The sequence below is a fragment of the Mycteria americana genome, chromosome 2, assembly GCF_035582795.1.
Source record: "Mycteria americana isolate JAX WOST 10 ecotype Jacksonville Zoo and Gardens chromosome 2, USCA_MyAme_1.0, whole genome shotgun sequence".
NCBI lineage: Eukaryota > Metazoa > Chordata > Aves > Ciconiiformes > Ciconiidae > Mycteria > Mycteria americana.
The window spans coordinates 122,698,463-122,711,752 of NC_134366.1; the positions used below are offsets into that span (position 1 = coordinate 122,698,463).

Genomic DNA, 13,290 nt, shown 5'->3' on the forward strand with positions numbered 1-13,290 from the left:
AAAATGGGTAATTTCTTCTTCCTGCATTTGTTGTGTCACATATTTTGGAATTTAGCTAGCTTTTTTTGAGTGAAATGGAAATTACTCCACATATGTATGACCTGATAACATTGAGCTGATCAAGCACGCAAGCCTGAAAGATAATTTTTTCTCTCTTCAAAAGCATGTAGTCTCTAATTCTTGAAAGTGTCTCTGCGTAGCTTACGTCCATGCTTAGTAAAAAAGTGAACTGATAATCCTTAATAAAACAGGAGTTATAGTCCTCATATCCATGCTGTCTTGCCTATTTTATAAGATATTTAAATGCTCTTGCTTTTAGTGTGATACAAATAAGACAAATTGACGCTGACTTAAGAGCTGATTGTCAGAGATTGCAATTTCCTATTAAATACAGAAGATCAGTAAACTGTAGAATTACTACATTGGCTCCCTCTGAAACATTATACCATACTTATAAAAAGTACATGTAATAGTGTTTATCATGTAGATAGTATTCTTGTACATTAGAGTAGTAAGACTGTGTCTCATAAGAGGTTTCAGTAGTGCCCGTTCCAGGAAACGAGCAACAGCAAGAACACAAGAGCAGTGGAATGCTCCATGTGTATTAGCTGGGCCCTCTGAGCAGGTGCTGTTACCCCCATCCTCTCGCGACAAAGCTAAGAAAGATTAAGTGAAAGAGCTTGGAATAAAGTCAAAGGCCATCTAGATTTTTTAGGTCACTGAGTGTGTATCTTTAAAAGGCATACACTCTCAGAATGAGAGAAAAGGCTAGGATACGCGAGTTTCTGATGTGACTACTGACTTCAGAAGAGTTACACAAGGCAGAAAGGAGACTATATCCTGTTCACCATATTAGGCCAAGTTAGTAATGCGTGATCTACCTTCACATTCAACTTCCTATTTAGTCAACACGAAACCTACAGCAGTTAAATCACATTATGTTAAGCCTGCCTTTGGTCCACCGCCCTCTCTCCTTGTTTGCCGTACAAAACTGGCTCAGGTTTGCCTCAGCTCTAGTCCTCCGGACACTTAATAGCACAGGCCAGTATTGCTCAAAGCTCTGAGATGAAGACTGTAGTCAACAAATCCAGTCCTTGGGCAGAACATACTACCGTTGCTAAAGCTCATCTGTGCAACAGAAAGGCCTGTTGCAGGAGCTCCCTACTTCAGGCAAGGAATGATGGCTGCTCATGCAGACATACCTGAACTGACTTTAGGTAATGATAAAGTCACACCAGCATTGATCTCTGTGTGCTTGCAAAATCTGAAAAAAAAAAAAAAAAAAAAGGGCTGCATGAGGTGGTGAATGCTGGTAGGTGGCTGATTTAAAGCCACAGTCACACTGTTGACTGCAGTGCAGCTCCCTCACCTCCCTTGGGGGCTCAGCTACGCACTGAAAAAACTCCTCAAGTAATTACAGACTGTAAGCTTGAGGTGCAAGGTGCTCAGAGTAGTGAACACATTAAAATGCTCTACCAGTAGGAGAGAGAAAGCAACGAAATGTGCTAGGTATTAGTTGTATCATTTCATACACAGAGAAGAGGCATGTTGGTTCTTCCAGGATGAGGCAAAATGTAGGAACTAGAATAGAAGAGAAATAAAATGGAATGGAAATAACCTAGGCAATAAATACTTGCTAGCAAGAGAAGACAAATTTGGACATAATTGATCAAAAGAGAATTTGGTGGGGGTATACTCAACAAAAGTAGTATCTTTCAAACATCTGTAGGTGCTGAAACAGTGCAACACATATATATATATACATATGTAAATATGTATGTTTTTCCTGCTTGTCACTAGCTTTAATAAAGATGTGAGGCTCCTGGCATATGACCTTGCATATTCCAGTGCATCCCAGCTTCTTGACAAAGGGCAGCGCTGGAACCTTGGGGAGAAACTGCTCCCGCTGCCTGCGCATGGTGAGTGATGAATAAGAAATGGGGCACCTGGATCTTTGTTTCATTTTCTTGAACAAGCTAAAAATAGGCCAAAAAAATCACCTTTTGGAACTTTTGCAATGGCCTGGTTTGATGGAGAGGGTCAGGTCTGAAAAGTATTGCAAGGGAGGAAGTAAACTGGATGGGATTGTGTGCTCCAGTGCAAACACAGATGCGTTTGCTGCCAGCAGACAAGGGCATAGCTGTATAAACAGCGCAGTGTAGGCACTCCCAAAGTAACTTGTGCTGTATCTTGGAAAGGACGGGAGCTGTAAGCCCAGAGATAGATAGCAATCCACAGGATAAATATCTGGTCACCATATGGCTCAGGCCAATATCAATCATGATTGCATATACAGTGCAGGCTCCCTTTGCTTTTATGCTTTAAAAGTGCAGAAAAAGAGCCTGTGACCGATGTATGGCAAAAGCTCACAAAGTGATTTTAAATCAAATCAAAACAAAACTCCACTGGAATGCTGAAAGCTTCATACCTCAGTAAGGACAATTTCCGTGGCAAATACTGTTTTCCCACTGAAGCCACTTGGTGGGTACAGAAAACGTTAAGATGCCAGAAATTCTTCTTTTACCCTGGGAAAAAGCTTTTTATTTTCACTATCCTGGAGCTTAAAAATGGCGCAAGTTCTTCTTGCTTGAAATCTTCAGAAACCCAAACAAACTCAACTTTAAGTCAAAGAAAAACCATGGAAAAATTTAGCCTGAAAAAATGAAGGTTTCAGAAAATTAGGAGTATGTTAAAGCAGAAGCTAAAAATTAATCTCCTGATGGTATCATCTATCAGGAGATAAAATAGAAGGGAATTATTTGTGTCCTTTATAAGTAGAGTGATTACCATCATTATAGACCTCTTTGTAGATTAAGCTATCATGAATCTGACTTTCTGCTCTGCTATTAATTTGCTAGCTATGAATCACCTACAAGAGTAAGAATTTTTCTTGTTTCTCCACTTCTTAACCCTAAGCACTCTCTTCCAGAACAAATTTCTCCCACCCCACCTTACTCCTACTTCCCTCACATACACATATCACATTTCCTGTGGTTGGATTAGTTTTGTAGTTCTTGCTCAAGTAGTTGTTCTTCTGAAGACGAAAGTTAAAAGTGAACTGGGCTGAGTTTAAAAGTAAACTAGCTTTGATTCTCCTGGCTTTGGTTTTATGTATGTTGTCCTAAATATCTACACTCCCTGTAAATGCTTTGCTTTGCTGAAGGCTATGAAATCCATAAAAAACCATATTTTTATCTTGGGCCTGGGAAATATTTAACAGTTTCAGACTTTAACAGATAATTAACTTCTAAATGATACATTTCATAACTTTGCTGGAGTAAATGGAGGAGGCTTCATATGATCCTTCTCTGTGCAGAATGGCGGAAGTTGCAGTTCTTGACACTCACAGCGTAAAGTTTTGCAACACAAGTTATAGACAACTTCTTTTGTACCATGAAGCTTCATGGGATTCTATATCGCTTGTGTCTTAAAATTAAGGCACCCAAATGGCACTATATATGCAGTTTTTAAAAACCCATGTGTTTCATACGACTATCTTCCAGATATTAAAAAAAATATTTTAAAATGTTTAGTGGCCAACAAAGAATTCAAATTCATTGCAACCGCAGGAATTATAAATGAATTGACTTAGTCATTTTTGGTGGCTTTTAATAACTAAATCACAGAAGCTGAATTACTGATTTTGTTCACACTCGGGATGTTTTCAAATTCTTCCATTAATCTCATGCCACTAGACAACTGACTAAGTTATTTTATACCAACACTACCACTGTTGTTATGTTTGTAGAGCTCTATTACTCTTAGAGATTTGAGAGAGTCTAGTTTTAGAGGACAGAGAGGATTTAAATTTGATTTTTACTATAATTCTGTTTTCATTTGGCCATAACAACCCAAAACCCACAAATGGCAGTTTTATAGGTGTGATCACAGACAGAAAACTGTGTATGAAAGTGTGAGCAAGCTCCTTCTCAGGTCTAGAATCAAAGGGTTAATCTCTTTCTTCTTCTCTCCCTCCCCGCCTCAAAGATAAAAGACACTAAACTTCCTACTTCTTGTTGCAAAATGCCATGTGGGTCTGTTGGGTAATTCAACTCTTAGTACTTGGAAGATAGCTATTTTATATCAGTTTCACCCCATTATTATGCTGATTACTTCAAGTCAGTGGTACTGCCTTCAACTGGTTCAAAATGGAGAAGCGGGCCCACAGACTCCTAATTTGCTGAGAGCAAAAATAACCTGACAAAGGGACAAACTAAAGGCCAGGAACAGGCCTCTTGCTGAGATCCATTTCAAAAGTGTGTTAGGCCCAAAGTAGCACCTTCTCGGTGGCGAGTTTTTAGGCAGAGGGAAAAAAAGAGCCAACTCAGCCTACTTGTCCACAGAGTCAAATATAGCCCATCTACCAGGACTGGAGAATGGCGGGATCATCCTAAACTGGCTCTGAGCAAGAACTGGTGTCTGGCACAGGTTAGGAAAGCTTCTAGCGTAGCTGACAATGTAAGAAGCTCTCTACAGCACGGAGCAAGATTTCAGCCCAGCAGAGAATCTGGCCCTGCAAACCCAGCAGAGTCGGCGCATAATGCAAAATCCACAGCAAACTCTGCTAGGGGTGTTACTAGACCTGACGATGAATTGTGGGATTTCATTTTAGGTGTAACTGTGCGTTGAGTATGTGAGGTGGATGAGTGTCTGGATAAAAGGCATTATTATGAGCTTGGAAATATGGAGGAAGCAAGTAGAAAGAAAAAAAATTGCTTAGAAACACTCTAAAATATTTATATGAGCTTGTTTTTGTGTGTCTTACATTTCATCTGTAATCTCTTCTTTCTGGAGTGACTGTGTCAGCGAGAATTTTTTTTAAAGGGCAAAATTACATTTAAAATCCTCTGTCCAAGCCTTGTGCTGCAATCTCCTGAAAATTCATGTTTGCCCTTTTCTTCACAGCAGATTTGTAGTGACACTCCTAACATATCATAGTGCGCCATAAGAATAGGTGAGGCTGCTCTGTAAAACACTGGATTAAAAAAAGTACAAGGTGATTGACTCATGCATGGCCTGTGGCCATACGAATGCTTGCAAAATTGCTTCCGGCCAATGTTCTAGCACCTTTACCATCGAAACAAGAGGCAGCGTGGCAAGCAGAGCTGTCCCTCAAGAGTCTCATAAAATGAAAACATAGCTGTGAAAATGCATATGCAAAAGCAGCGTTAGTAAAGAGTTGCATTATTACACCTGTGCAATCGCTTACTCCTCTTCGTGTGCCAAACTTTGGTGAAACTATGGAATAATTCAGAACTAGAATAAGTGCTTTTAAACAAATTATTGAAACTACAAGTATTATGTCCAAATTATTATGTAGTCTGGGTTTGCTTTAATGAAAATGTCTTCTGTTTACCTAATTTTATGTAGTTTCCAGCACTCCTTTGCGGTGGCCATGCCATAATTTTATACTCCTATGGAGGTAGCAACATTATACTGCCTGCACTGTAAAATGCCCACAGCAATTCAGACCATGTCCGCACCGCGCTGGCAGACGTGATGGTGTAATCCAGCTGGCTGAAGTCGCAGCGGTTGCATCCTCTTACCCCAAGCCTGAGTTGCCTGCTAACCCCAGGTGGTAAGACCAGAAGTTTGTCCTTTTGCCTGCAAATGTGCCTGCAGAGAAGGGACATGCAACCCTGCACCTCCAGACTTACCCAACCTAGTTTCTAGCCAGCCAGCTGAGGTACCCACAGCGGCAAAATCGGCTTCCAGTAACCATCGTGTTACTTGCCCAGGCCCCGAAGCCCGTGTTGCCACAGCTTCGTGCAGCTGTTCTTCAGCCAGCTGGATTACACCATCACATCTGCCGAGTGCAGTATGGACGTGGTCTGAATTGCTGTGGGCGTTACAGCGCAGGCAGCATAGTGTTGCTACCTTCATATGTGTATAAAATGATGGCATGGCCACTGCAACGGAGTGCTGGGAACTACTTCAAATTGGATAAACACGAGACTTCTTTTACTGAAACAAACCCAGACTCTGTAATAGTTTGGATATGGTACTTGCAGTTTCAGTAATTTGAATATAGGAATTGCAAATAGAAATCCATCCAATTATAAAAAAATCATTCAATTATAACAGTCAGTGGTCACTGATGTTATCTGCACTGCGGGTAAATATGGCAAGAATGTCTTGTGGCCAATATTTCTACTATTTGATGACCACAGGATTATTTTTGGTTAGCTGTTACTATTTCCTTCTTGACTCATTCCTAAAAGGCACTGAAACATCAGTCTTATCACTCAGACAGCAGTTACTGCAACCGTCTTTAAATCAGTTTTGCAAACCTGCATCCAGAGCATCTCCTACCAGAAGGGTGTGCGCTCTGCGTCTTGTCAACTTGAAGTCCCCCCCCTTCATTTGATGTGAGCCATGCGATCCAGCCTTTCATTCGGGCTCATTGAGACTGGACCGAGTGCGAGGGAGAGCCGTCTGCGCCGGAGGTAACGCCACACCACGGGAAAATGAGGAAAGAAACGTCGGTCTTGTGCAGTGGGGGAGATGATCAGCTATTAGCCGCCATTCTTGTCAGCTGGGTGGAGGTTTTAATCCCCCCACCCCCGGCAGCCAGCAGATCATTTCACAGCAGTCATCTTTATAGCGTCTGTGTGAACGTGGTGGGGTGCCATGTACTTCTGAGCACACGCTTTGTTACTGTCTTTGTCATGTCCTCATCAGACTATTGCAAAACCCCGTACGCAGACTCCCCAAAATGAGTCACGTCTGCCGGCATGGATGTCTGCAAGCTGCCTCTCTCTGCACAGAGGTGCGGAGCTGTGTGGGAAGCGTGGGAGAAGACCACCCTGGCACAGCACAACAGCGTATTTATTAAAGAGAACACCTTAGTGGAACAGAGAGGGGCTAGCAGGTTGTCGATGAGCTTCTAGGTAAAATTTAATGGGTTCATTGTGACCCCCAAAGCCCTACATGCCAGCCTGGCTGCCACAGGGGCTGTCCCGCTGTGAAATACGTCCCCCCTTGCATCTGCAGAGAGTTTGAAGCCGTGCTCTGGAAAGGTAATCCCCCAGACGGACTCCAGGCGCTGGAACATGATCCACTCTGCACCTCCAGGTCCCCAACCTTTATTTGCTTGTGGCATAGTCTGATTTGTCTGGTTTTAAACTCCGTCATCTGCAAGACTTTTCCTGTACATCAAATTCTACACCGGGAGAAGGAGTTGCATTACTCATACATTGTTTCAAAACTGTGGGTAGACTGGATGGTTTCTTGCTCCCATAGACGTATGACTTCATCCTCTCTATCTTCCCAACTTCGTGCACTAGCACAGCTGGATTTATAAGATGATCCTCTTTGCTTCAGAGGCAGATCCACGCTGCCTTATCACCAGCTGAACAAGAATTCCTTCCTTATCACCTGTTAAGTGGAAGGATCAGTGTGTGTTGAAGTGGTGCAGCTATGTGGCATCTCTTGCTTTCTACCTGTCAGTAAATTAACTGCATTCAGTCTCTATAACTTGCCTTTTCTTAATACATTGTCTCATTTCTTGTTATTTAAACAAGAAAAATATTGGTTGGTATGGCAAAATTCAAACCCTCTAAAGCAGAGTAGGCTAACACAATAATGTCTCGATATTGAACAAGTGAAAAATACTTTCCACTCAGTGACTCCTGAGCCTTCCACAGTACAGGTAACTGGGCAATTTACTCAGGTTATTCATGAGGAATTTGTGATTAGCAGTGTGCTATTAATTGCTGAAATCCTCTGGTTTACTGCTATTATCCATAAAGGATTAAAAAATCTTAGGCAGCCCAGTCCGTTTCAAGCCCTACAATTTACACTCACTAAATTACTAGGACCAAATCTATATTCAGAAATTGTTCCATCCTACTCTGTGTGCTCCCTCACTCTGTTCCCTAGCATCTCTTTCCAAGCCTGTATTGGACAATTACCTTACATGCAGAAAATAACATCTGTAAGAGTTTATCTTGATTTTTTAAATGTTTATTCTCCTGTCATTGCTCAAAAAAAAAATTACAAAGCTATGTACAAACTGATATTGAGAAATGGTAATGCAAATTTACACATCTCTCACACTCAATAGCTGTTTCTAGTACTCTGCCTTTGTCCTTAGGATTTAATTAAATCTCTCACAGAAAACAGAATTTGCTAGTACTTGACCTTTGTTTTCAGAGCCCCAAAACACAAAAGGCATTTAGAATCAATGACAATGCACAAAACACAACGCACTCCACTTAGCGCTCAGGGCAACACAATACTCATCCTTTATATGGAGAGCCCCTGGGTTACAAAAGGATTAAAATTAAGCCACAGTATTCTTTTCTAGGTCGTATCCTGAAGAATCACGACCACTGCTTCAAGCTGATTATATGTTATGCAGTCCACCAGCACATGATGCCCAATGCTACCGCTCAAGTAATCTCTTTTTCTCACTACATAAACTATATCACCCTCCACTCTTTATTTGCCTTTACTGGCTTCCTTCCTGTCTCTTAACTCCTCACTTCAAGCTCCTCATCCTCCGCTTAGAGACCAAACATAATCTCCCTGCTGTCATTTCTGCTCCCGCTTCCCCTTCCTCCCCGCACGGCCGCCCACAGCCCGCTTTGCTCCAGCAGCCTCTCCGCTTTTGTTTCCCAGCTGCTCTCTCCTGCATCCTTTTAGCTTCTCTTTACACCACTTATATCCCTTTCCTACATGGCTTTTCACAGAGATACTTCACACTTTTTCTTTCTTTTCTCACACCGACTTCTTGCTGGTTTTTTTTTCCTTCTTCACTTTGGCGTTAATGGCAGAGATTAGGTGGATTTGTGATGAATAGTCACTAAAGAAAAAGTGAGTAAAATTTTCATTCTTGCAAAAGTTATTGAAACACATCTGAAAATTAACACTCAGCTAAAATGAAAACTGGTGGAAAACGAATTAAGGGAAAGCATGATGTTCAGTGGCCTTGAACTGTGTAGAAAAACGTCACTGAATGAGAAGCTACAGAGAATAATTTTGCTTCTGGTCACGTTAACAAGGGACAGTAAGCCACACATTAAATATAGTCCTTGAGTTAGGAGCAGTTTCAGGTCTGAAGCCCTTTTTAGCCCTTGCAGGGAGGCCCATGGTAGGAGAAAGGTGTGCTCTTCCTATTGCACCAGCCAGCCAGGCCCTTAACATTTCCTCCTGTTACTCTCTCATTTACCGTCCCACAAGCCACAAGGAAGCCCAGTCACAGCTTCGTTCCCACCCAGCGGCAGGCTACACCTCTCCCTGCTATTCATGTGGCTGGGGAAAGCTCATCTGCTTCCCTGAGCAAAGAAGTCTCTTGCGTCTTCTAGTGCAGTGTTGCTCGGCACAGCTCGCAGCCCCAGGGTTCACAGCCTGGCTTTTAGCTTAACTAAAAGGGCTTTTTCTTTTTTTAATTTGCTGTGGGAGTGGAAGGAGCAACAAATACAAGCTAATATATTTGAGGGAAATACTTGAAATAATTTAAATTGTATTGTAACTGATGTTTTTGTCACCACTGTCCTGCAGAAGGATCGTCAGGTTTGCTTTGGCATTTTCAGAACCCCCGTAATACTGCTCACGATTTCACTGCCAAGGGGCCTCCCACATTTATGGCTTCTGGGATCCCTGGTTCTGGCCCATACAGTACAAATCATATATTTTGAAGCCCTCTGTAGGAAAAGCAGGTGTCCACAGCTTACAAAAGTGAGGAAGACTGGGGGAGATGCACTCCACAGACAGGGTGGCACTGGTCCCACTTCCATCCTCCCTGTTGGTTAAACTGGGAAAGACTATTTTTCTTCAGACCAGATTATGCTCGTAGGTCATTTACACAAATTCCCATAATCTCTGCACTAAATCTAAGGACTCGCCGTGGCCTTATGTGTGTATATACATATATATATATATATATATATATATGGTGGAATCCACCTCTGCCTCTGCTGGGGCCTCTCCAGCGGCTCCGCTGGCAGGAGCTGCTGCGAGGATGTGTGAATCACTAAGGTGTTCCCAATTTCTGCAGGCTGTTTTACCAGCTGCCAGGCAAGTTGCAGTGCTACAACCCCCTGCCTCGGGGACTCTCTCTTGCTCGTGGCCCTCTGCCGGGTCCTGCACAAGCAGGGGCCTGATTCCGCAGACGGATGAAGGAGGGAAAGGCAGATGTTCTCCCGAAGGAAAAAAAAAAAAAAAAGCGCGAACTCGAGACACATCCTGTACCATGACTGCACATGCCTACAGAAAATGCTCCACATTGCTCTGCTACAGAAGCTGCCTCTCCAGGGCTTGCTTTTCCTTTGATTTTCTTATGACCAGAAATAGCAAATAACAGATTGGGAATCAAAACCAGTACCCACCCCTGAAGCCCTCTGCGTTGAACAGAAACCAGTAAAAGGCTGATTTTCTCCAGCATTTTTACGGTAATCTGTTAAGCTATTTCCAGATTGCTTGAACCAAGAATAGCCAGAGAATGTCAAGTCCTCCAGTACGTGGCTGTACCCTTCATTTCTCTGTGAGATACATTTCCAGGCAAGCATACAGGCCTCGACAACTACATCAAATGTGCAGATCAAGAAATGTTATGTCCGAGAGGTGGATAATTTCCCCCCCCGCTGTGCCCAGGAACAGGCAATATTCTACAACCCAGCTCCTCTGCTTCTTCCCATCACATACGCCAGTCACCCTTGTTTTCGTTATTCTGTCTTTGTCCAGAGTTTTGACCTCTGATTGACTTTGAAGTTTACATACGAGGAAAAACAGTCAGGCAGCTGCTAAAACAAGCGAGGAGAGATCAAACGGTTCCGAAAGAATTAAAAACAAACAACTTTTATCTTTTTCTTTTGTGTTTACCAATACATTAACAGATTCAGATAGATGGAGAGATACACAAACGTGCATACATATATTTAAATGATAACATTAAAAAGTTACATTAAAAGAATATTGTTTAGATTAGCGCAGCCGAACATTGAAGGATAAGGAAATTAGGAAAATTAGGAAATACCAGATTAAGATTGCTATGCTAATTTATTTCTGCCACTGGGTGTGATTATCCTGTGTTGTACAGAATGAGGCACGCATCCTGTGGGAAAGTCTAAAATATGACTGTGTCATGGAAGGGTTTGTAAGAAAACATATGCGCATGGGGAGGGACAAAAAAAGATTACCCAGAGAGTCTTAAATCTGCCATTTTCTAATGTATCAGGAACTGACGCTGTAGCTTAAATGACACTATTTTAATGACTGGGGCATAGGGAATCGGATGTCCTAGCTTGTTTTTTAGGCAGAAAAAAGCTAGAGCAGGGCAGCTCCCTGCGACATGGATGGAGAAGCACAGATTCTTGCCATTTATTCAGTAACGCAAGCTGACATTGCAGGTATTTATTTTGTCAACTTTGGAGTGGAGATATGATGTCAGTCATAAGTAGGAGTTATTTGGTCCAGATCCTGGAGCTGGAAGACTGATTAGTAGAAATCAGGTTTTATTTCTTCTACCTTTCTAAACCTTCCTAACCCTCTTCTCTATCAAATCTGGTCCAGAAATTTCGTCCTGCTTTTGCTGTACAGTTTCTCCTAATGCTTCATTGCCTATTACTCTTTCAGTGTCACTGAGAACCCAGGTCTTTAAAAAAGTGATGTTGTCCAATTACTATATTGGCAGACTGCCTTGACCTTTCCTGGAGAAACCAACAAGAGAAAAGCAGTGGTAGTTCCCAACAGTTGCCATTTCAATTAATCTCATACAGAAATTCACAGAACACAGGAAAAATTTTGTCTCTGAGATGAATGACTTTGACTGCCAAAGGCCTGCCGAACACAATAAAGACGTTAAACTTCCAAAAGATGTCAAATTTCCCAAATACCTAAAAAAATATTTCTACAGATATCATAGAAGTATGAATAATAATCTAAACCAGAGTGTTTTTATTGAAAATAAAGCTCTACTTGCTTCCTTAGAAGTTTCCTTTTTTTGATTTAATAAGATTACCCTGGCCTGTATGGTCTGAACTCTGAAGTGCTCTGTAATTTGGGACAGAGGCAAACCTGTCCATGCACTCCCCTGCCCCTTGATATTGCTTATAGAGTTAAGATAATTTCCACAGTCAGCTAATTCAAATCTGCTTTCTTAAATGCTTAAATAGTGCTAAATTATAGGATGCAAATCCTACCAAATGACAACTCTCTGTGTGTCATTTTGCCTCTCTGCCATAGATAAGCCATTGTCTCTCATATAGGTCATAATAAACTATAAAAAGGGCCAGTTTGGGTAAATGGAAATACATTTTCCTGTGGTTTTTTTAAATGCTGAATTTCACAGATTGTTAAGATAGGCTTTGTAGAGCAGAGTATCACTACAAACAGAAGCAGAATTATCTTTCCAGTATTAGCTTCACAGCTGAAGCAGTTTGTGTACAGCTATCTTCTCCATCTATCCCTTGGGCATAAAGGCAGTGTAAGAATTCCTAAAGAAGGGAAGGAAATTGCATTGGTCAAGATCAAATTGCAAGCATGCATAATTTGATGTACTAATGACTGTCCACCAGATATCGCTGCAGGAGACTCGCCAAGATGTTAATTGTCCCCAGGACTGGAGTTCGATGCTTAACGAACATCTCCTCAGTTTTGTTGTGGAAGGGAAGTTATGACAGCTGCAAAGACCGCTTGGCTTAGTTGAATGTGCAATAGTGAGTAGCGTTGAGAGAAATCCTGCTTTTAAATGAAAATCTCCTCTGCTTGCAAGTAGTAGCTATTGGTAGGGTTGCTGCAGAGATAGGAAGTGTAACTCCATAGCTTCAGTATGTGGAGCCAGTACGAGGCTCCAAGGTTAACTTTGTGGCTTGAAATTAACTCAGACTCTTAGAGGAGCATGTAATTTTGTATAGCTCTTTACACTTTTGGAAGTGTCAGGTTGTATCATAGGGACAGTCTCAGGTAGCACAGTGAAGTCCTCCTTGTGTAAAATAACTCAAAGCTGTATTTCACCATCTTTGCATCTTGCAAGTTGCAAGATGTCATTTGTCACCTCTCATCTCCAGACATAAGAGCCAACAAACAGAGAGGCTACTTTGTTTACTGTTTTCTGAAGCAAAGAGGTCAGTCAACAGTCCATTAAAAAGACTTATGGTGAATAAAATATTCCTAAGCACAGAAGACTCTTCTAATCTGACTTCTGCTAAGCAAGCCTGCTATTCATCACCCCCATGCTGAGCAGTGTACACAATGAGAAGGAATATTTCTCCATATAGGACAGAAAATTTTCTCACTTTGATAGCTAGGATTTCATCCCAGATATTAAGAAAACTCTGCCCATGCTAA

At 41.7% G+C, this 13,290-nt stretch overlaps 1 long non-coding RNA gene across 1 annotated transcript; it reads left to right on the forward strand.

Annotated features, from left to right (window-relative positions):
* The first annotated feature begins 6,076 nt into the window (after nt 1–6,076).
* LOC142406071 (uncharacterized) lies at nt 6,077–12,642 on the forward strand. The gene is made up of 3 exons (XR_012774427.1): nt 6,077–6,446; nt 8,309–8,397; nt 12,519–12,642. It is a non-coding gene; the product is annotated as an uncharacterized LOC142406071 (long non-coding RNA).
* Nucleotides 12,643–13,290: the final 648 nt, after the last annotated feature.